This window comes from Tursiops truncatus, chromosome 15 (assembly GCF_011762595.2).
Source record: "Tursiops truncatus isolate mTurTru1 chromosome 15, mTurTru1.mat.Y, whole genome shotgun sequence".
Lineage (NCBI taxonomy): Eukaryota > Metazoa > Chordata > Mammalia > Artiodactyla > Delphinidae > Tursiops > Tursiops truncatus.
The window spans coordinates 50,181,112-50,202,945 of NC_047048.1; the positions used below are offsets into that span (position 1 = coordinate 50,181,112).

General features: G+C 38.5%; 1 pseudogene; it reads left to right on the forward strand.

Moving 5' to 3' along the window:
• The first annotated feature begins 389 nt into the window (after positions 1-389).
• LOC101321013 (large ribosomal subunit protein uL6 pseudogene) lies at positions 390-2,062 on the forward strand (annotated as a pseudogene).
• The last annotated feature ends 19,772 nt before the right edge of the window (positions 2,063-21,834 follow it).

Here is a 21,834-nt window from a genome sequence, read left to right on the forward strand (position 1 = left end):
TAGTGCAGGGTTGGTGAAAGTGTGGACCAGTATCCACAAGGCTTTCAGGAACCTTAAACTGATAAAGCACAAAGCTTTCTCTTTATTATGAGCAAATGATGTACCATATGATATCATTTCATATTTTATACATATAAGCAAGTGCTACATACTAGTAAGTGACTATATGAGGAATTAACTATTACTAAAATTTAGTATTCATACTTTTTTTTTTTCTTTTGGCTGTTCCTCGCGGCATGCAGTATCTTAGTTCCCTGACCAGGGATTGAACCCGTACCCCCTGCATTGGGATTGCAGAGTCTTAACCACTGGACCACCAGGGAAGTCCCTCATATGTTTTAAATAGCACGATATTGGAGTTTAATAAGAACAGTTAAGTCAGGGTTCCAATGGAAGTTGGCTTCCATCGAATTTTTCACAGCACTGGAAAACGTGCACTGCTGCTGTGCACAGGCGGGGAGTACAAACTCCCACAAGGCTTGGTGGAAACACTGATCAGTGCACCATAGTTGGTGAATTTTCTTATGTGGAAAAATGCTGTTTTAGTATGGTTTTCCCCAGTAGACTCTGAGATAAGGATGTGAATGCAAGTAGTTTATCTGGGGGACGATCCCAGGAACCACTGGAAGGCAAGTGGAGAAGGAGACAAGGAAGGAAAGAAAACCAATCAAAGGGTGTGCAAATGAGCAGAATTCCTGATGTGGGCAGCTGGGACTCAGGCCTCTGGGGACTCTCGGGAGACTTTGCATAACATGCCTCAGTGTTGCCCCACCTGAGAGGTGAGGTTTGGGGAATTTATCCGACATTTTCCATTGGATGACTGTAGAGGGCTGCTTCTGGAGGCATTGATTCACAGATACCTCCAGCCTGCATGCTGGATCATGCACCTGCAACCAGAGAAAGCCCTCCAGGAGAGTGGCAAGAGGTTTATAAGAGGCTGTCAGTGAGGAGAAGAGTTGGAAGAGAGGACCAGCAAGAACTGGGTAGGACACAGATGCTCTGACAGCGTCTACCTGGGATGCAAATGTCCATGAACAGTATTGGGGGCCCATCGGTGTCTAACCACTTGACTTTAGAACACACGTGTGTTGCATTCAATGCACTATATAAGCCCCAATTGCTAAGTCGTCAGGGAGAAACTTATGTTAAGAATGCAATCTTAAATTTGAATCCCAGAGGATAGGAAGAAGCCAGCCATATGAAGAGGGGAGAGTGGTCCTGAAGTCTTCTGCATCAGTTTTCCCATTTAAATTCTGAGTCTAAACAAGGAAATTTAAATCCTTGATTGCTTGAAGAGTGATTCTTAGCAATCACATTCTCATTCAGAATAAAATTATTTTTAGCCCTCTTGCAGGATAAACTTTCAGATTTTCTATTTGCTACCATTTCAACATCATGTTTCTCTCCTCTAGTCAATTTCTCTTTGTCCACCCATTAGTCCACTGTCCTAATCCCACTCTTTTTGCCGCATCTACTGCAAGAATGAAGACCATTCTCAGAATCAGACTGTCGACATTCCAGAAAATGTTGACATCACTCTGAAGGGATGCACAATTATTGAGAAGGGCCCAGAGGCACCCTGTGGAGGGACTTCAATCATATTAATGTAGAACTCAGTCTCCTTGGAAAGAAAAAAATGAGGCTCCGGGTTGACAAAGGATAGGGAAATAGAAAGGAACTGGCAATGGTGCACACTATCTGTAGTCGTGTACAGAACATGGTCAAGGGTGTCACACTGGGCTTCCATTTACAAGATGAAGTCTCTGTATGCTCACATCCCCATCAACGTCATTATTTAGGAGAATGGTTCTCTTGTTGAAGTCTGAAATTTGGGGGATGTGAAAAATACATCCACAGGGTTCAAATGAGGCCAGGCATTGCTTGTTTAGTATCTCAAGCCTAGAAAGATGAGTTCATTTTTGAAGGAAATGACATTGAACTTGTATCAAATTCAGCTGCTTTGATTCAGCAAGCCACAATACTTAAAAACAAGGATATCAGAAAACTTTCGGATGCTATCTCTGTTTCTGAAAAAGGAACAGTTCAGCAGGCTGATGAATAAGATCTACATTGTCCAGCTACAGAAGCAGCAAGATGCCAGATGATACTTCGGACTCATCTGTGACATTTTAAAGATGCAATAAAAGCTCTTGATTGGGGGAAAAATCCTAATCCTATTTTCACCAGCTGCTGCTTTGAGAGTTCCCATCTTCCATCCTAGATTTTTCTAATCTAGTTCCTTAGAAAAAAAGACATCTCATTGGAGAAACAGAAATTTTCAGCCCCTTCTAAAGACAGTGGGGATGACAATCCGGATACCTGGGGCTGGACTTCTCAAATTTTTTGAGTTACCAACTTCCCCACTTTGTCCTGCCTCTCAGCTGAAAGGTAATTCCATATCTCTCAGACACTAGTCCTGAAGTTTGTCTTAGTATCTCAATATTCTGTAAGTAATTGTGTGGCATTGAAAAGGACTTAAATGAGTTTATGATTTTTTTTCTTGCTATGGAGTCACTGTCAAAATTGTCTGAGTTACACTTCTCTTCTTTGCAATGTAATACACTCCCAAGGGACACGGGGCTTCATCTTGAGCACGTGCAGTAAGTAGTGCCAGAAAGAAGTCTAAAAACTAAAAAAACAAACAAACAAACAAAAAAAACAAAAAAAAACCATGAAGCCATTTCAGATCTTACTCTTAACAGATTTCCTGAAATCTTATCAATGGAAACAGCATCACTCATCAACATGCAATGGCAGGGTTCCCTTAAATCATACTCCTCCATTGATGGCATGGCCCTTTTGGGGTGCCTCTGATACTTCTAACTTTTGAAAGAATCGTTTTCTCCCATATGTATTTGGAGTTGTTGTCTTGTTTGCACATGATTGTATTCTATCTTCCAGAGATTTCTCACAATTTTTGTTCCTCTGATGGAAAACCTTATATTTTTCTGCACTATGATGGATTATTTTCATCAAGTTTTCTTTCATTGCGTGGGCTGTATGATGGAAGTAGACACCTGTACTCAGTTTGTAATTTGATACAATTTTAAATAGCCCTTTATATATGACCTACCTGTTTTTATATCCGGCAACACAAAGTTAGCTCTCAATTAAGGCTGAATGAATTAAATATTTAAATCATTGCCTTGTAAGAAGGTCCAACTTAATCATCTATATGCAAATTTTAAGTATGTGTGTTAAAGGAATTCTAGGTATCTGGTTTTCTGACCTTGTATCTTAAATCTTTTATCAACTTAGTTGAATTTGTTTATGTAGTGCTGAGTAACAAGGAAGAAAAAGTACAGTAAGTCCCCTACATATGAATGAGTTCCATTCTGAGAGTGCTTTCATAAGTCCAATTTGTTCGTAAGTTCAGCAAAGTTAGCCTAGGTACCCAACTAACACAATCGGCTATAAAGTACTGTACTGTAATAGGTTTATAATACTTTTCACACAAATAATGCATAAAAAACAAACACAAAATAGGTTTACAATACTTTTAACACAAATAATACATAAAAAACAAACACACAAAAAAACATTTTTAATCTTACAATACAGTACCTTGAAAAGTACAGTACAACAGCTGGCATACAGGGGCTGGCATCAAGTGAACAGGCAAGAAGAGTTACTGATTGGAGGAGGGAGAGGAGGTGGGAGATGGTAGAGCTGAAGGATCGTCAGCAATAGGAGATGGAGGGCAAGCTACAATGTCACCCATGCCTGACATTAGTGCCACAGATTCTGGTTCCTTGCTGGATTCAATTCTATCTACCCTCTTGAAGAAACGATCCAGTGATGTCTGGGTAGTAGCTCCTTTTTTTCCTTGTCATAGATGACACGGTAGCACTGGATTGCATCTCCTGCATTATGAATCTCTTCAGTTATTCAGTTACTATAAGAATGAGTGACATCTACCATCTTTTCACCTCTCTCCACTCTCAATTATATTCACTTTTGTTTCCATCGTTATCGCTTAGTGCTTCTTAGCAGTACCAGCTACATCACCGCTGGTTTTATGCTTGCTTCCGCACATCCTGGACTTAAAATAAAGATACTGTACTACTGTACTTTATACAGTACTGTACAGTAAAGTACATGAAAGCACAACCACTTGTAGAGGATGCACATATGTGACAATGTACACCAGACACGTGTACTAACTTACGTGTTTGGATATATGAACTCACGTTCACATCTTTGGAAGTTCACAACTTGAAGGTTCCTATGTAGGGGACTTATTGTAATATATAAACATATCATCCCATGACAACAACAGAAAAATAAAACTGTCTAAAGCTATAAACCAGTATTTTAATCTGCATATAAATCTTCCTTAAAACTTGTCCTCCAGTGTTTTGTTTTTCAGCCTTTTAAAAAAATACTTCTAGTGACAGCAAACTCATTATCCCCTCACGAAGCAATCCCAACCAGTTTCAGAAAGTTCTAATCATTAAAGGAAAAAAAAGTCTTCAGCAGCCAAATGATAGACAGGTGTAAGCACTGTGCTAAAAAATTTGGATAGCTTTCAGTGTCAGTCACCTTGATTGGGAAAACTCTGTAAACCACATTAGTAATCCCAGTCGACAAAAAAATTGATATTGAACTGCTACATACCTTGGCATTTGTAAGTCCTCATCCCCTATCCAACATTTGTTTATTCAGCAAGTGTGTACCCATTTGGGTAACTGTCTTGTTAATATACTATGAATGACTATGATTCAGTGAGTACATTGTTCAGAATAGATTTATTCTACTTTCAACTTGCAGCTCAGATAAATCATCATGACCCAAAGTATTTTTCTAGTTCTTCCGCAGTGGTCATGTTGCCCTAAAAGGGTCTTCAAGCCATTCACTCTCCATGAGTGATATAGCATATGTCCCTATTACCTGACTTCAATTATAGTGTTGAAATCTTACCCAGGTCTTATATGATGATCCCTTTGGAGCAGGATCCAAAATATATCCTTATTTGTCTTGTTCAATCTCATATCAAAGGAGATCATCAAGGTAAGTCTTGAGATATTGTCTTATCAACAATTTGGCTGGCATGATCAATATCCAAGTTTAATCCCCAAGTGGCACATGGAGGGGTAAGGAATATTCTAAGCCTCCTTGACATTCCTGACATTGATTGCTACCACTGCCTTCACTCCAGTCCTCTCCATGTCTAATCTGGATGACTGCCATAGCTTATTGTGCCCTCAGCCTTGCCATATCTCCCATCCCTTCCCACTGCAGCCAGAGTGCTCCTCTTAAATACACACTGATCATGTCAACTCTGTTGCTTAATTGCCTTGTTACCTTCTCCATAAAACTCAAACTCATTATGGAATACAAAGCCTGTGCCAACTTCTCCCACCTCATCTCTTGTCTCGATCTTTCTATCTTCCAACAATGTGGGATTATCATTGATCCTGGATAGTGGATGCTCCCTGCTGACTCTCCTCCTCCCCGTCTTTGGCTGCACCCCTACCTCAGAGTGAAGCCCTACTGCGTAGCCTCCAGGAAGCTTGTTTTCCTGACTCTTTCTCCCACAGCAGGATAGGTTTTTGTTCTGTCCAACCAGTTCTGTTGCAGACTGAGCTTACCTCAAATGCTAGACCTAATCACTCTGTATTGTCATTGTTTTCTAGCCTATATCCTCCCCAAACCTGGAGCTCTTGGTGACAAGAGGCTGGGTCTTTTGTATCTATAACATCAGGATGTAACAGGTAGTTGTCTCCTACTGCAAATTCGTGATGAACGACAGTGATCCAACTCAGAAGTGAATAAAAATTTGGAAAACATAATCGTGCTGCTGAGGACCATTTTAGGGAATATTTCTTTGAGTGAACTCTGAAGTAGCTGAGTAATGACTGCTTTTAATGGAAGCACTAAAATATGAATAATGGTAATCTGATGGGTTTTCCCTGGTTTATGTTTTTGCCTTAATTTTTATATTTTCAGAATTCTCTATAGGGAGCCATATAGGTTACATTTATAATCAAGAATGAAGGCTAAAAAACAGTATATATTATTATTATTATTTAATTTTATTGAAGTATAGTTGATTTACAATGTTGTGTTAATTTCTGCTGTACAGCAAAGTGAATCAGTTATACATATATATTCTTTTTCATATTCTTTTCCATTATGGTTTATCACAGGATATTGAATATAGTCCCCTGTGCTATAGAGTAGGACCTTGTTGTTTATCCAAAAAAACCAGTATATATTACTTTGTATTATATCTTTATGGCAAATGTATGCAGAGCAAAAGAACTGGAATAAAAAGTCCTCAAGAGGGTAACTGGTTTTCTCTAGGGCTGGAATAATGGATGACATTTTTTCTTTTTCTCCTAATTTGCAGGGTTTTTTTCCTGTATGATTATGTATTCCTTTTATAAGAAAAAGATTATTAAAAATAAATATAAAAATTAAATAAATGACATGATGATTGATAATATGAGCAAATAATCAAACTACTGCTTATCAAGAGATCACTGAATTTAACAAATCATACTTATTGTCAAGGCATTTAGCTATTATTTAGAGAACCCATGGAAAATAATATAAATATTGCAATCTTTTAAAATGGAGGAAAATATGACTCTGGAAACCATAACTGGAAAATTTGTTTTAGACCTTTTGGAAGTTAAGCATGTCATTGGTTTGGGAGCAGAACCTCAGTCCAGTTATGAATTATAGAGGTGGTTTTTAATGGAACATAACTATCCATTTCTGTTGCCAAATCTATTATCCTTTAGTGCACAATACACCAGAGATTAAAATCCCACACATTCAGCAAAATACTTACTGTGAAGCAGTGTAAATAGATTTAGTCATAATTTATACAGGTGCATATTTATAGGTAGAACATAAATGTTTGAAAAAATGGCAATGAGAGAAAGGAAGAAGCAACATTATTTTAGAATATTATTTCTTTTGAGTTTCTTCTTTAAATCCTTATGCTTTGCATTTATTATGTGTTAAAACTAAACACTCCTTCAATATTTATAAACCAGTTTAGCTTTCCCTCACTTGATTTGGTAAGAGCTGAGTAAATCAGTTACATGTGGTTATTTACTAAAAAGAAGATTAGATACAGTTTTTGTCATCACTATTTCACTTTTGTGAGCAAAGTAATGTTAAGTTCTTAGAGATTCTTTTATATCATCAATAATTACGAGATGAAAATATGATTTACTAACTTGCTGATTAATAATTTTTATGTATAAGTAAATGTCAGTGTCAATACTTCTAAAGGTAGCTTGTATCATTCAATCCTGGCCTGAAAATTAAATCCTGAAAGCTACACAAATGCAAACATTTAGACAGAGAAGGCCAGTAATACTTAACTGAAAGATGGAAAAATATATGTATTTAGCACTTTATAGTGTGACAGACAGTAAGTAGAGCAATTGCTACAATATATTATCCCATTGAGTCCTCACCACAAACCTACAGATAAGTCTATTAGGGTAGTCAACAGTCTGTAATCTCAGCTGTTTATAAACCACCATATCCACTGATAGGCAGCTCTGGGCCCTGTTCCATCTCTCCTTGGCTGACAGCGTAGCCAGCAGCAGAGAGAGAGAAAAAGACCTGGGGAGTCTCAAACCTGCAACTCAAAGCTCGAGCCTGGAAATGGCAAACATCACTTCTGCTCCCAACTCATTGTTCACAGCTAATCACCTGGAACCACCCAACCACAAGGGGGCAGGGCAGGGAGTGCAACCCCACAGTGTATCCAGAATGGAGGGAACAGGCAATATTTGGTGAATAGTACTAATCACTACTATAGTAACTGCGTGCCCTTATTTTACACACAAAGAAACAGGGGGAAGTCAAACAACTTGTCAAGTCACATAGCCAGTAAGTGAAAGAGTTAAGAAGTTATTAAAGGACTAAACATGAAGTGAACAGTATTTTTATGGCAAATTCTGAGCCTACCAATTCTATGTCACATAGAAAGACACAGGAATATTAGAGAGTGAACAGGGATTAGCAGATTTCCCTTGCTTTCACTTTTGTGAACTTGAAATCCTTTGGCTATATTTCCAGCTGCCTACCTCAAAAGCTAGAGATCAAAAATATTGCCTTTCCATTACCAGAGCTGAGTTCCTTATGAAATGTTATGGCCCTTGGAGTTCATCGGATAACTTATTGAAGATAAAGAGAAATGTGACTTGCAATCCCTTGGAAGATGTTAGCAATGTGAAGCCAAATAACCTTCAGGAAGAGGCAGTACTGTCAATCCAACCTGCCTCAGTTGTGTGCATTCTTCATGAAGATGAATTATAGACAGGGCTGGCGCATGCACAACTGCAGGGGGCACTGCTCACATAGTATTCTATGTTGATGCTGCCTCCTGGACTTATGAAATGCATTGGTCAAAGAAAATCTTTCCTCCTAGGAGACAAATGTCATACTTTTCCTCCATTTCAGCTCCTCTCCTCAGCAGAATTTCACTACTTATGAGTAGCTGTTGGGAGACAATACATTATCAGCGAAGTCTTGAGGAGTCTACAAAGTTTGAGCTTCCACTGAGGGTTCAGCCAATGGAAACTCTTCCTATCATTTTCCTTTTAGCATTTGACATCTTGTGATCTACAGCCCTTGCTTGTAGGTACTAAAGAATCTCTACTTCCCTAGATATTCCAGCACCAAATAAACAGCAAATTTACATTGCTTCTACATAACACCCAGAGATGGTCTCTGCCTTGCTGTACATTAATACCCTGGGGTTCTTTCAAAAAATCCCCTTGGGACTTCCCTGGGAGTCCAGTGGTTAGGACTTCACCTTCTAATGTAGGGGATATGAGTTCAATCCCTGGTCAGGGAGCTAAGATCCCACAAGCCTTGGGGCCAGAAAACCAAAACACAAAACAGAAGCAGTGATCCACCAGAGGGCAGACAGCAGAAGCAAGAAGAAATACAAACCTGCAGCCTGTGGAACAAAAAAAACATTCACAGAAAGATAGACAAGATGAAAAGGCAGAGGGCTACATACCAGATGAAGGAACAAGATAAAACCCCAGAAAAACAACTAAATGAAGCTGGAGATAGGCAACCTTCCAGAAAAAGAATTCAGAATAATGAGAAAGAAGATGATCCAGGACCTCAGAAAAAGAATGGAGGCAAAGATCGAGAAGATGCAAGAAATGTTTAAAAAAGACCTAGAAAATTAAAGAACAAACAAACAGAGATGAAAACTACAATAACTGAAATGAAAACTACACTAGAAGGAATCAATAGCAGAATACCTGAGGCAGAAGAACAGATAAGTGACCTGGAAGACAGAATGGTGGAATTCACTGCTGCAGAACAGAAGAAAGAAGAAAGATTAAAAAGAAATGAAGACAGTCTAAGAGACCTCTGGGACAATGTTAAACACAACAACATTCACATTATAGGGGTGAGAAGAGAGACAGAAAGGACCCGAGAAAATATTTGAAGAGATTAGAGTCAAAAACTTCCCTAACATGGGAAAGGAAATAGCCATACAAGTCCAGGAAGTGCAGAGAGTCCCATACAGGATAAACCCAAGGAGAAACATGCCAAGACATATAGTAATCAAACTGGCAAAAAATAAGACAAAGAAAAATTATTGAAAGCAGCAAGGGAAAAATGACAAATAACATACAGGGGAACTCCCATAAGGTTAACAGCTGATTTCTCAGCAGAAATTCTACAAGCCAGAAGGGGGTGGCAACATATATTTAAAGTGATAAAAGGGAAGACCCTACAACCAAGATTACTGTACCCTGCAAGGATCTCATTCAGATTCAATGGAGAAATCAAAAGCTTTAGAGACAAGCAAAACCTAACAGAATTCAGCACCACCAAATCAGCTCTACAACAAATGCTAAAGGAACTTCTCTAAGTGGGAAAGACAAGGGAAGAAAAGGACCCACATAAACAAACCTAAAACGATTTAAGAAAATGTTCATAGGAACATACATATTGATAATTACCTTAAGTGTGAATGGATTAAATGCTCCAAGCAAAAGACACAGGCTTGCTGAATGGATACAAAAACAAGACCCATATATATACTGTCTAAAAGAGACCCACTTAAGACCTAGGGACACATACAGACTGAAAGTAAGGGGTTGGAAAAAGATATTCCATTCAAACGGAAATCAAAAGAAAGCTGGAGTAGTAATACTCGTATCAGATAAAATAGACTTTAAAATAAAGACTGTTACTAGGGATAAGGAGGGACACTACATAATGATCAAAGGATAAATCCAAGAAGAAGATATAACAATTATAAATATATATGCACCCAACATAGGAGCACTTCAATACATAAGGCAACTGCTAACAGCTAAAAAAGAGGAAATCGACAGTAACACAATAATAGTGGGGGACTTTAACACCTCACTTAGACCAATGGACAGATCATCCAAAAGGAAAAGAAATATGGAAACGGAAGCTTTAAATGACACAATAGACCAGATAGATTTAATTGATATTTAAAGGACATTCCATCCTAAAACAGCAGATTACACTTTCTTCTCCAGTGCACACAGAACATTCTCCAGGATACATCACATCTTGGGTCACAAATCAAGCCTCAGTAAATTTAAGAAAATTGAAATAATATCAAGCATATTTTCTGACCACAAAAATATAAGATTAGAAATGAATTACAGGGAAAAAGATGTAAAAAACACAAACACATGGAGGCTAAACAATACGTTACTAAAAAACCAACAGATCACTGAAGAAATCAAAGAGGAAATCAAAATATACCAGAGACAAATGACAATGAAAACACAACGATCTAAAACCTATGGGATGCAGCAAAAGCAGTTCTAAGAGGGAAGTTTATAGCTATACAAGCCTACCTCAAGAAACAAGAAAAATCTCAAATAAGCAATCTAACATTACACCTAAAGGAATTAGAGAAAGAAGAACAAACAAAACCCAAAGTTAGCAGAAGGAAAGAAATCAGAGCAGAAATAAATGAAATACAAACAAAGAAAACAATAGCAAAGATCAATAAAACTAAAAGCTGGTTCTTTGAGAAGATAAACAAAATTGATAAACCATTAGCCAGATTTATCAAGAAAAAGAGGGAGAGGACTAAAATCAATAAAATTAGAAATGAAAAAGGAGAAGTTACAACAGACACTGCAGAAATATAAAGCATCCTAAGAGACTACAGCAATCAACCCTATGCCAATAAAATGGACAACCTGGAAGAAATAGACAAATTCCTTGAAAGGTATAAGCTTCCAAGACTGAACCAGGAAGAAATAGAAAATATGAACAGACCAATCACAAGTAATGAAATTGAAACTGTGATGAAAAATCTTCCAACAAACAAAAGTCCAGGACTGGATGGCTTCACAGGTGAATTCTATCAAACATTTAGAGAAGAGCTAACACCCATCCTTCTCAAACTCTTCCAAAAAATTGCAGATGAAGGAACACTCCCAAACTCATTCTATGAGGCCACCATCCCCCTGATACCAAAACCAGAAAAAGATACTACAAAAAAAGAAAATTACAGACCAATATCACTGATGAATACAGATGCAAAAATCCTCAACAAAATAGTAGCAAACAGAATCCAACAACACATTAAAAGTATTGTACACCATGATCAAGTGGGATTTATCTCAGGGATGCAAGGATTCTTCAATATACACAAATAAATCAATGTGATTCACTGTATTAACAAATTGAAGAATAAAAACCATATGATCACCTCAATAGGCGCAGAAAAATCTTTTGACAAAATTCAACACCCATTTATGATAAAAACTATCCAGAAAGTGGGCACAGAGGGACTCTACCTCAACACAGTAAAGGCCATATATGACAAACCCACAGCCAACATCATTCTCAGTGGTGAAAAACTGAAAGCATTTCCTCTAAGATCAGGAACAAGACACTCTCACCACTATTATTCAACATAGTTTTGGAAGTCCTAGCCACAGAAACCAGAGAAGAAAAAGAAATAACAGGAATACAAATTGGAAAAGAAGTAAGACTGTCACTGTGTGCAGATGACATGATACGATACATAGAGAATCCTAAAGATGCCACCAGAAAACTTCTAGAGCTAATCAACGAATTTGGTAAAGTAGCAGGATACAAAATTAATGCACAGAAATCTCCTGCATTCCTATACATGAATGATGAAAAATCTGAAAGAGAAATTAAGGATACACTCCCATTTACCACTGCAATAAAAAGAATGAAATACTTAGGAATAAACCTACCTAGGGAGACAAAAGTCCTGTATGCAGAAAACTATAAGACTGATGAGAGAAATTAAAGATGATAACAACAGATGGAGAGATATACCATGTTCTTGGAATCAAAGAATCAATTTTGTGAAAATGACTATACTACCCAAAGCAATCTACAGATTCAATGCAATCCCTATCAAATTACCAATGGCATTTTTTACAGAACTAGAACAAAAAATCTTAAATCTTGTAAGGAGACACAAAAGACCCCAATAGCCAAAGCAGTCTTGAGGGAAAAAAGTGGAGCTGGAGGAAACAGACTCCCTGACTTCAGACTATACTACAAAGCTACAGTAATCAAGACAATATGGTACTGGCACAAAAACAGAAACATAGATCAATGGAACAAGACAGAAAGCCCAGAGATAAAACCACACACCTATGGTCAACTAATCTATGACAAAGGAGGCAAGGATAAACAATGGAGAAAAGACAGTCTCTTCAATAAATGGTGCTGGGAAAACTGGACAGCTGCATGTAAAAGAACGAAATTAGAACACTCCCTAACACCATACACAATAATAAACTCATAATGTATTAGAGACCTAAATGTAAGACTGGACACTATAGAACTCTTAGAGGAAAACATAGGAAGAGCACTCTTTGACACAAATCACAGCAAGCTCTGTTTTGATCCACCTCCTAAAGTAATGGAAATAAAAACAAAAATAAACAAATGGAACCTAATGAAACTTAAAAGCTTTTGCACAGCAAAGGGAACCATAAACAAGATGAAAAGACAACCCTCAGAATGGGAGAAAATATTTGCAAATGAATCAACGGACAAAGGATTAATCTCCAAAATATATAAACAGCTCATGCAGCTCAATATTAAAGAAACAAACAACCCAATCCAAAAATGGGCAGAAGACCTAAATAGACATTTATCCAAAGAAGACATACAGTTGGCCAAGAAGCACATGAAAAGCTGCTCAACATCACTAATTATTAGAGAAATGCAAATCAAAACTACAATGAGGTATCACCTCACACCAGTTAGAATGGGCATCATCAGAAAATCTACAAACAACAAATGCTGGAGTGGGTGTGGAGAAAAGGGAACCCTCTTGCACTTTTGGTAGGAATGTAAATTGATATAGCCACTATGGAGAACAGTATGGAGGTTCCTTAAAAAAACTAAAAATAGAATTACCATATGATCCAGCAATCCCACTACTGGGCACATACCCAGAGAAAACCATAATTCAAAAAGACACATGCACCCTAATGTTCATTGCAGCACTATTTACAATAGCCAGGTCATGGAAGCAACCTAAATGTCCATTGACAGACGAATAGATAAAGGAGATGTGGTACATATATACAATGGAATATTACTCAGCCATAAAAAGGAACGAAATTGGTTCATTTGTAGAGATGTGGATGGATCTAGAGACTGTCATACAGAGTGAAGTAAGTCAGAAAGAGAAAAACTAATATTGTATATTAATTCATATATGTGGAACCTAGAAAAATGGTACATATGAACTGGTTTGCAGGGTGGAAATTGAGACACAGATGTAGAGAACAAACATATGGACACCAAGGGGGGAAAGCAGCAGGGGAGTGATGGTGGTGGTGTGATGAATTGGGCAATTATGATTAACATGTATACACTGATGTGTATAAAATTGATGATTAATAAGAACCTGGTATATATATATATATATATATATATATATATATATATATATATATATATATATATATATATATATACACAGAAGCAGTATTCTAAAAAATTCAATGAAGACTTAAAAAAATGGTCCATATCAAAAAAATCTAAAAATAAAGTAACATAAAATTAAAAAAAAAATCCCCTTGCCCATTTCCCACTGTTAGGATCTGATTTAATTAACCTGGGGTAGGCACTGTCTGAGAATATTTTACAAAGCTCCTCAGATGGTTCTAATAGTAGCCTAGGTTGAGAACCACAGACCTAGGAAATAGTTCAAAAGTGTCCCAAGACAAGGTTATTACTGAAAAGTTCAATTTATTAGATTAGGAAAATGGGAAAACTGTAACACTGCTCTATCAAAAAGAACAAAAAAAGATAAATTGTAATAGAGCATTTGATTCCTCAACCTACCAAATTTAGTTTCTGGCCCACAATTTTACCAAGGTCTACAAGTACTGCCACATGGCCAAATCCATCCTATCACTGGTTCTCAATATTGTACACAGGAATACTCTGGAAATCTTTTAAAATCTAGACACCCACCCATACGCCAGCCCAATTAAATCAGAATCTTTTTGGGTGGACACCAAAAAATCCAATAAATAAAAAAATTCGTTTTTTTAGACATTTGCCAGTTGATTCCAAAATGCCGCCAAGGTTAAGAATGATTGTATTACTTTCTTTTCAGTCACTATTGTACTAAACTTCTCAGCAACCTTTGACACCAGCTTCTTCCTCCTCCTTGGGAAACTATTATCTTGGCTTCTGTGACTCCACATTTTCCCATTTTCCTCTTTCTTCCAACTTCTCTAACCATTCCCCCCCACCTCATTCTTATGTGTCAGCTTCTCTTCTAGATTTCTACATTATGAAAATCTTCAGACTTCAGCTCTTGAGGCAGAGTCATCATCCTGGTCTAGTTGATATAATTTATTCCTATGATTCTAAATATCATCATTAAGCCAAAATCTCCCCAGTTTATATCTGTAGCCCAGATTAATTTTTTTCAGCTTATTTATCCTCTTGGATGTTTTACAGGCATCTTTAACTAAACGTTTTCAAAACTGGACTCTTGACCTCAGATGTGTTCCTCTTTAATACCTTCCTTAATTTCACTATAAAATGTGATCTCCCCATTTTTACAGGCCAGAAATCTGGGAGGTGTTCTCAATTCTGCTCTCCTCAAACCCCACCCACAAATCCAGACCTTTATCACATCTCATCAAGTGTACCTCCAAATATACTTCAAATACACCTTCTCCTCTATGTGTACACAACTAAATTAGTCATTTCTTGTTGCATCGTACATGGTTCTAAAACTTAGTGTCTTAAAACAATAATGAACTCTTAATATCTCATATAGTTTTTTTTAACAACTTTATTGGAGTATAATTGCTTTACAATGCTGTGTTAGTTTCTGCTGTATAACAAAGTGAATCAGCTATATTATATACATATATCCCCATAGCCCTGCCCTCTTTTGCCTCCCTCCCACCCTCCCTATCCCACCCCTCTAGGTGGACACAAAGACCGAGCTGATCTCCCTGTGCTATGCAGCTGCTTCACACTAGCTATCTATTTTACATTTGGTGGTGTATATATGTCAATACTACTCTCTCACTTTATCCCAGCTTATCCTTCCCCCTGCCTGTGTCCTCAAGTCTATTCCCTATGTCTGCATCTTTATTACTGTCCTGCCCCTAGGTTAATCAGAACCAATTTCTTTTTTTTTTGGATTCCATATATATGTTAGCATACAGTATTTGTTTTTCTCTTTCTGACTTACTTCACTCAGTATGACAGACTCTAGGTCCATCCACTTCACTACAAATTATTCAGTTTCGTTTCTTTTTATGGCTGAGTAATATTCCATTGTATATATGTGCCACATCATCTTTATCCTTTCATCTGTTGATGGACACTTAGGTTGCTTCCTTGTCCTGGCTATTGTAAATAGTGTTGCAATGAAAAATGTGGTACATGTCTCATTTTGAATTATGGTTTTCTCAGGGTATATGCCCAGTAGTGGGATTGCTGAGTCATATGGTAGTTCTATTTTTCGTTTTTTAAGGAACCTCCATACTGTTCTCTACAGTGGCTGTATCAATTTACATTCCCACCAACGGTGCAGGAGGGTTCCCTTTTCTCCACACCCTCTCCAGGACTTATCGTTTGTAGACTTTTTTGATGATGACCATTCTGACCGGTGTGAGGTGATATCTCATTGTAGCTTTGATTTGCATTTCTCTAATGGTTAGTGATGTTGACCATCCTTTCATGTGTTTGTTAGCAATCTGTATATCTTCTTGGGAGAAATATCTATTTAGGTCTTCTGCCCATTTTTGGATTGGGTTGTTTGTGTTTTTTGATAATGAGCTGCATGAGCTGCTTGTATATTTTGGAGATTAATCCTTTGTCAGTTGCTTCATTTGCAAATATTTTCTCCCATTCTGAGGGTTGTCTTTTCATCTTGTTTATGGTTTCCTTTGCTGTGCAAAATCTTTGAAGTTTCATTAGGTCCCATTTGTTTATTTTCATTTCTCTAGGAGGTGGGTCAAAAGGATCTTGCTTTATGTCATAGAGTGTTCTTCCTATGTTTTCCTCTAAGAGTTTTATAGTGTCTGGCCTTACATTTAGGTCTTTAATCCATTTCAAATTTATTTTATTTTGTCAGCTGTACATCCCATCTTACCCTCTGAAAAGAAAAACTCTTGTAAGGTCATTTGCAAAGAGCTTTTTGAGACTACTTCCTTGTTTATTTACCAGTCATTCAGAAGAAGTGAAGGGATTGTGATTTTTATACATCTTGGGGTCTGGAGTGAAGTTGAGACTCAACTAGGAGAGCAATGGGGTAAGGGAGCCCCTCTGTGGGTGGGCACTGATTAGAAGCTTCACACAACTAGCTATGTTTTGAGTGGCAAAACGGAAAGCTAATATAGTTCAGTAAAAAGAAACAAAGAAACACTCTAAAGAACAGATGCAGCAACTCAGGGGTATAAGAGTCAGGGATGAATTAGCACAAGAGCAAACTTCTCTTTACATGTGACTAGGCACTAAAAGAGCACATGCATAATTTTTAATCTGTATAATGACTAATTTTTAAATAATTTAAGTTTAGATGATGTTATATTTTCAACATAGCAGGAAAATCCCTGGAGGGGTTGGTAAAGCAATCATATGGATTTGGGGAAGTGATGGTCTTCTAATTGATTCTGTTGATTCCTCCACCATCCTAGGAATTTCCTTGACTTTGGTAACACGACAGTTCCTGGTACTTCTCAATATCCTTTGCAGGGCTTTCCTTTTAGTATTAGAACTCTTAATGTAATAGGGAAGAATAAATCTGACTCTATATTAGATCTGTTTCTTTTACTTTAACCTTTGTATTCCACTGCTTTTGCTACAAGTTAAGAATGTTGCCTATAGCCTAAAATATAAAGGAGAGCCCATTCTCAAGGCTCTGACCTTTAAGGCTATACCACTTTTCCATCCAAATAGAGATTAAAAAGTTGCAGAACAGAAAGTAACATTTGTCTTGTTGGAGGTTTACAGGGACATCATGACCTGACCTATGTGGACAGCTGCAAGAATAAAGGATTCCTACACCAAGAAGTTTGCAAAAGGCAATCATGCTCGTCTCTCACCTTGCCTTTAAAAATGCCTTGCTGAAACCCTTTGGGAAGTTTGGGGGTTTCTGGGGCATGAGCCACCTGCTCTCCTCTCACAGACCTGCAGTGAACCTTTCTCTGCTCCAAACTCCAATCTTTAATATTGTTTGGCCTCACTGTGTGTCAGGGCACAGGAACATGCATTCAGTAACATTAACACAAACCAATTTAATAAAAAGAGAATGTGACAGGTCCTAAAACTTAGAATTTCAAGGGGTAGACTGAGCAAGCCTGGATCTGAGACGCGAGAACAGTTCTCTCTCCCTCTGCTGTGCTTGCTGGCACTCTCCTCTGGCTCTTTGCTCTCTCAGCTCTGCTTTCGTTTGTGTGAACTCCAACTGTAACAGGGAAGAGCCAACTCTGACTACATGTTGGATCTGCTTCTTTTACTTTAACCTTTGCTTCCTGGTTGCTTTTGTTCACTAAAAGATACTGCCTGTACATAATGGCCTGCCTCAGGGAGCCCTGCCCCTCAGTCTGAATGTTAAACCAAAGTGCCTTTGTTCAGGGAAACATCTGGACCCTGTCCACCTGTGGATGGCTACAAAAAAGAAGAAATTAACACATCCCCTCCCTGAGGCTGGCCATTCCAGGGGATATTGGTAAAACTTATGGCCTTTTTACTTTACTTCCTCATCTCCTCCCCCTCTCTGTGCTATAAAAGAAACTGGCATCCAAACCCTGATAAGATGGTTATTTAGAGACATTAGTCTGCCATCTTCTCAGTCTGCCAGCTTTCCAAATAAAGTCATATTCCTTGCCTCAACACCTCGTCTCCAATTCATTGGCCTGTCGTGTGGTGAGCAGAGCGAGCTTGGACTTGGTAACACAACCTCAGCTGGAATGTCCCCACAAGGTAGCGAAACTGTCCACCAGCAGCTCCAGGCTTACATCCTGCTGGAATCCCAAGTAAAAAGTGAATCTCTTTTCCAGTTGGTCCGGTAAAAACCCTACTTGATCTCTCAATGAAACTGGCTTTGGCCTCTTCCCCTGCCAAAATTTCTATTTAAGGTTCTAGTCACACTGCCTTTTTTCAGTCTTTGCTGAATTGGGTCTTTCCTGCAAAATGCTGTTCTTTCTACCAGACTCTTTCCTTCCGTAAGGGCCAACTTAATTTCTTCCTCATCCTTCAGATCTCACATAAAATGCTGTTTCATCAGTGTGATTTTTCTGATTCCAGAGCACATACTGTAAGTTTACATATTGTGTAAGGAAAGTGTTAACCTTGCAGCTATACTGGGTAGCACTGTGCTTACCTCCTGGGATGTCTAGAAGTCTGATCAAGGGAAGGTTGAAATATACTAACTCTAACTTCATAATGTTCTGTTTAAAGTTCAAAACTCCCCTAGAGGCAACATGTATTAGTTTGTCTACACTTTTTAGGGATGTGTAGATTGATAGTTTGTACCTGATTTAACAGGTTACACAGCCTGGGTTTTTATATAGCCAGTGGTATAAAAAAGCCCTCAATAAATGTATGCCTGGGCTCACCGTTATCTTGTTAGTGTATAATCTGAAGATGAAGTGTGCCCTGTCCTGAGCAACTAGGAAAGGACATAGAGAGTTATGCCTAGAAGTCTTAGACCAAAATATGATAGCCTGTGCACTCTGTCCTGCCATATCCTTTGCTTATATGAGAAACTTCCTTAAGTATATCCTGTGGAATTGTGTGAGTCTTGTGATAATCTCCAATTATCCAAACTTGTGTAATTGTCACTTATGTATTTTGTGATTATTCTATTAAAATATGTCTCTCCTACAAACTGAAAGCTCCAGGAAGGCAGGGGTCATGCCTCATTTTGCATTTCATCTTCTCCTGACATGCCGTAGTGCTTGATACATGGTAAATTAAGATCCAACCAGGGAAGCAGAAACCATTCTGCATTCTCACAGAAGGGAAGTTAATGCAAAGATTTGGTGGCACAAGTGATAGAAGAGGCCGAGGAGTCAACCAGGACACTGTGAGGTGGCCCAGATATTTACAAAAAAAAAGGAAGCTGGTGCCATCCCTAGGCTAGAGGGACAGAAGGAGGAGGTGGTTCCACCAGAGCTCAGAGGCCAGGGTCACACAGTGGAAGTTGGAACCAGGGCAGGATATTCAGGTGGGAACTGGAGCTATGGGGGAGACAGACACAGCTACTGCCTGGGATGCAGCCTGAGGCAAAGAGGGAAAAGGAGAACTAGCCTGGCTTCTCTTCTCCTTCCTTTCCACCCCTTTCTCTTACCAGTGTCTGCCATTGTCCCAATACAGCTGGAAGCCAGATGACACCGAAACAATCTGTCTAGGTCATGCTCCGGGGTGGGGGGGGCACCACAGGGGAAGAGAAAGGAACAGCTCCAGGATTATCATTATCAGTGCTCAATAAATATACACTGAATGAATGAATAAAACCAAACTGTGTGCAGAACAAGCATTGCTGGTTGATTCAAAATTCTAGTGCTACCAGCCTTGAGGGGTCTAAATTTATAACAAAAATGCATGGGTGACATAGACCAGAGGTCCCTACCCAGGGGAGAATCTGGAGAGACACAGTCAGTCGGCCTGGCTGTTGTCACTTAGTGATGAGTCTGTTGCTGATCAATCCTCCTCCTGGCTGACTCTTTCTTTAGCTGTGCAACTGATCTCAGAGACACAGCAGTGAGCAGTCCTGAAGACAGATCTTAGTTCCCTGCCCAGGAATTGAACCTGGGTAGCCTGGATGAAAACCAGGAATTCTAGCCACCAGACCACCAGGGGCTAGAGGCTAGGAGCAAAGTGGCCCTGGCTCTTTCTCCCATTTGAAAGGAAGAATGTGTCAAGGAGGCAACAACTGTAAAAACAGGCACAAAGTTTATTATGAGATGCAGCACAACATATGGGAGAGCACACAGAGAAGCATTTTATTTAAGACAGAAGCAAGGCAGAAATACACACCCAGAGATAAAGGGTGTGGGCATCCTCCCTAATGAGGAGGAGTGCAGTAAAGAGGTGATTTAAATCTCTTATATAGGACAGTCCTTCTGGGTCTTTGTTTACGTTTGGTCAATTATCTCATTTCTTTTTTGGCACCTGACTGGTTCTAGAACCCTCCCCAAGATGCATGTGCAACTTTTTGCTAACATGGATCCCACCATAGAGGGCTGTGGGTGCATGTCCACACTGATTATTAGGTGGGGTCCCCTTCCTTTTTGACCCCCAAGTAGCCTTCCTACACCATGTGCAGACAGGGAAGTCTTCCTTGATCTCAGGAGCGGACACCTTATCTCTTTACTTTAGCAGAGCTCAGCTTCTGCCACTAGCTTTGTCCTTGGAGTGTCTGGGTGAGAACAAAGCTTCAATTTCACTCCACTTGACAAACACCAGCTGTCCGGCCCAGGGGCCCATCTGTTTCCTACCTCACAATATATTATAGCTTTAGCTTGGGATGAATTACTGATAAATATTTTTCAGTAATCCTTTGCCTATTGGTCATTTCATTTGTTCTGTGTTGATTTCAGTATTTACTTTTTATGAGGTGAGGGAATACTTACTTTACTTCCAACTCTTAGGAGGAGACCACACTGGAGCCTGCGTGTCCCAATAACAAAGAGCATAATAATCTCCCAAATGTAAAGAAATACATGGATATTTCAAATCATCTTGTAAAAAACTAAACCTATGGAAATTAAATCATCTTTTGTGTATTAGTTCTTCTTCAAAGTCTTACTATTTGCTGAAGATAAAAAGGAAAGGCCATTATTCTAAATTCTGAATAAAACACATACACCACACAATACTCAACTATTTATCTAGGATAAAAAAATCTCCAGTGACTCCCAGAATGTTAACAGAATATTCAGTTATTCCTTATTGCCCAGATAAAATTCATGATATAGTAACAATTACCTAAGGACCCAAGAATGTTGGCATGAGTTCATTTGATCTGCACAAATGCCAGATCTACCTTCATTTGTAAATTTCCCCCAGGATCCATTGTTAAATAAACACAATTTCAGGAAAAAATATACCCTCTACAAATATTGGAAAATAATAATGCAGTACAGTTGACTATTTACTTCAAATTTATGCCTGTTTGTAGAAGCCATCTGAATTCTCCCTTCTCTCTTTTCATACTACCTTCCTTAAAAACAGACTATAGGCTGAGTGGTTCTCTTGGGCACCTTCATGCTACAGAGTGAATTTGCTAAGTTGTGAATTTAATAAAAATTGCTAAGCTAACTGCACTGGAGCTGATTCATTTGTACCAATTAGACATGA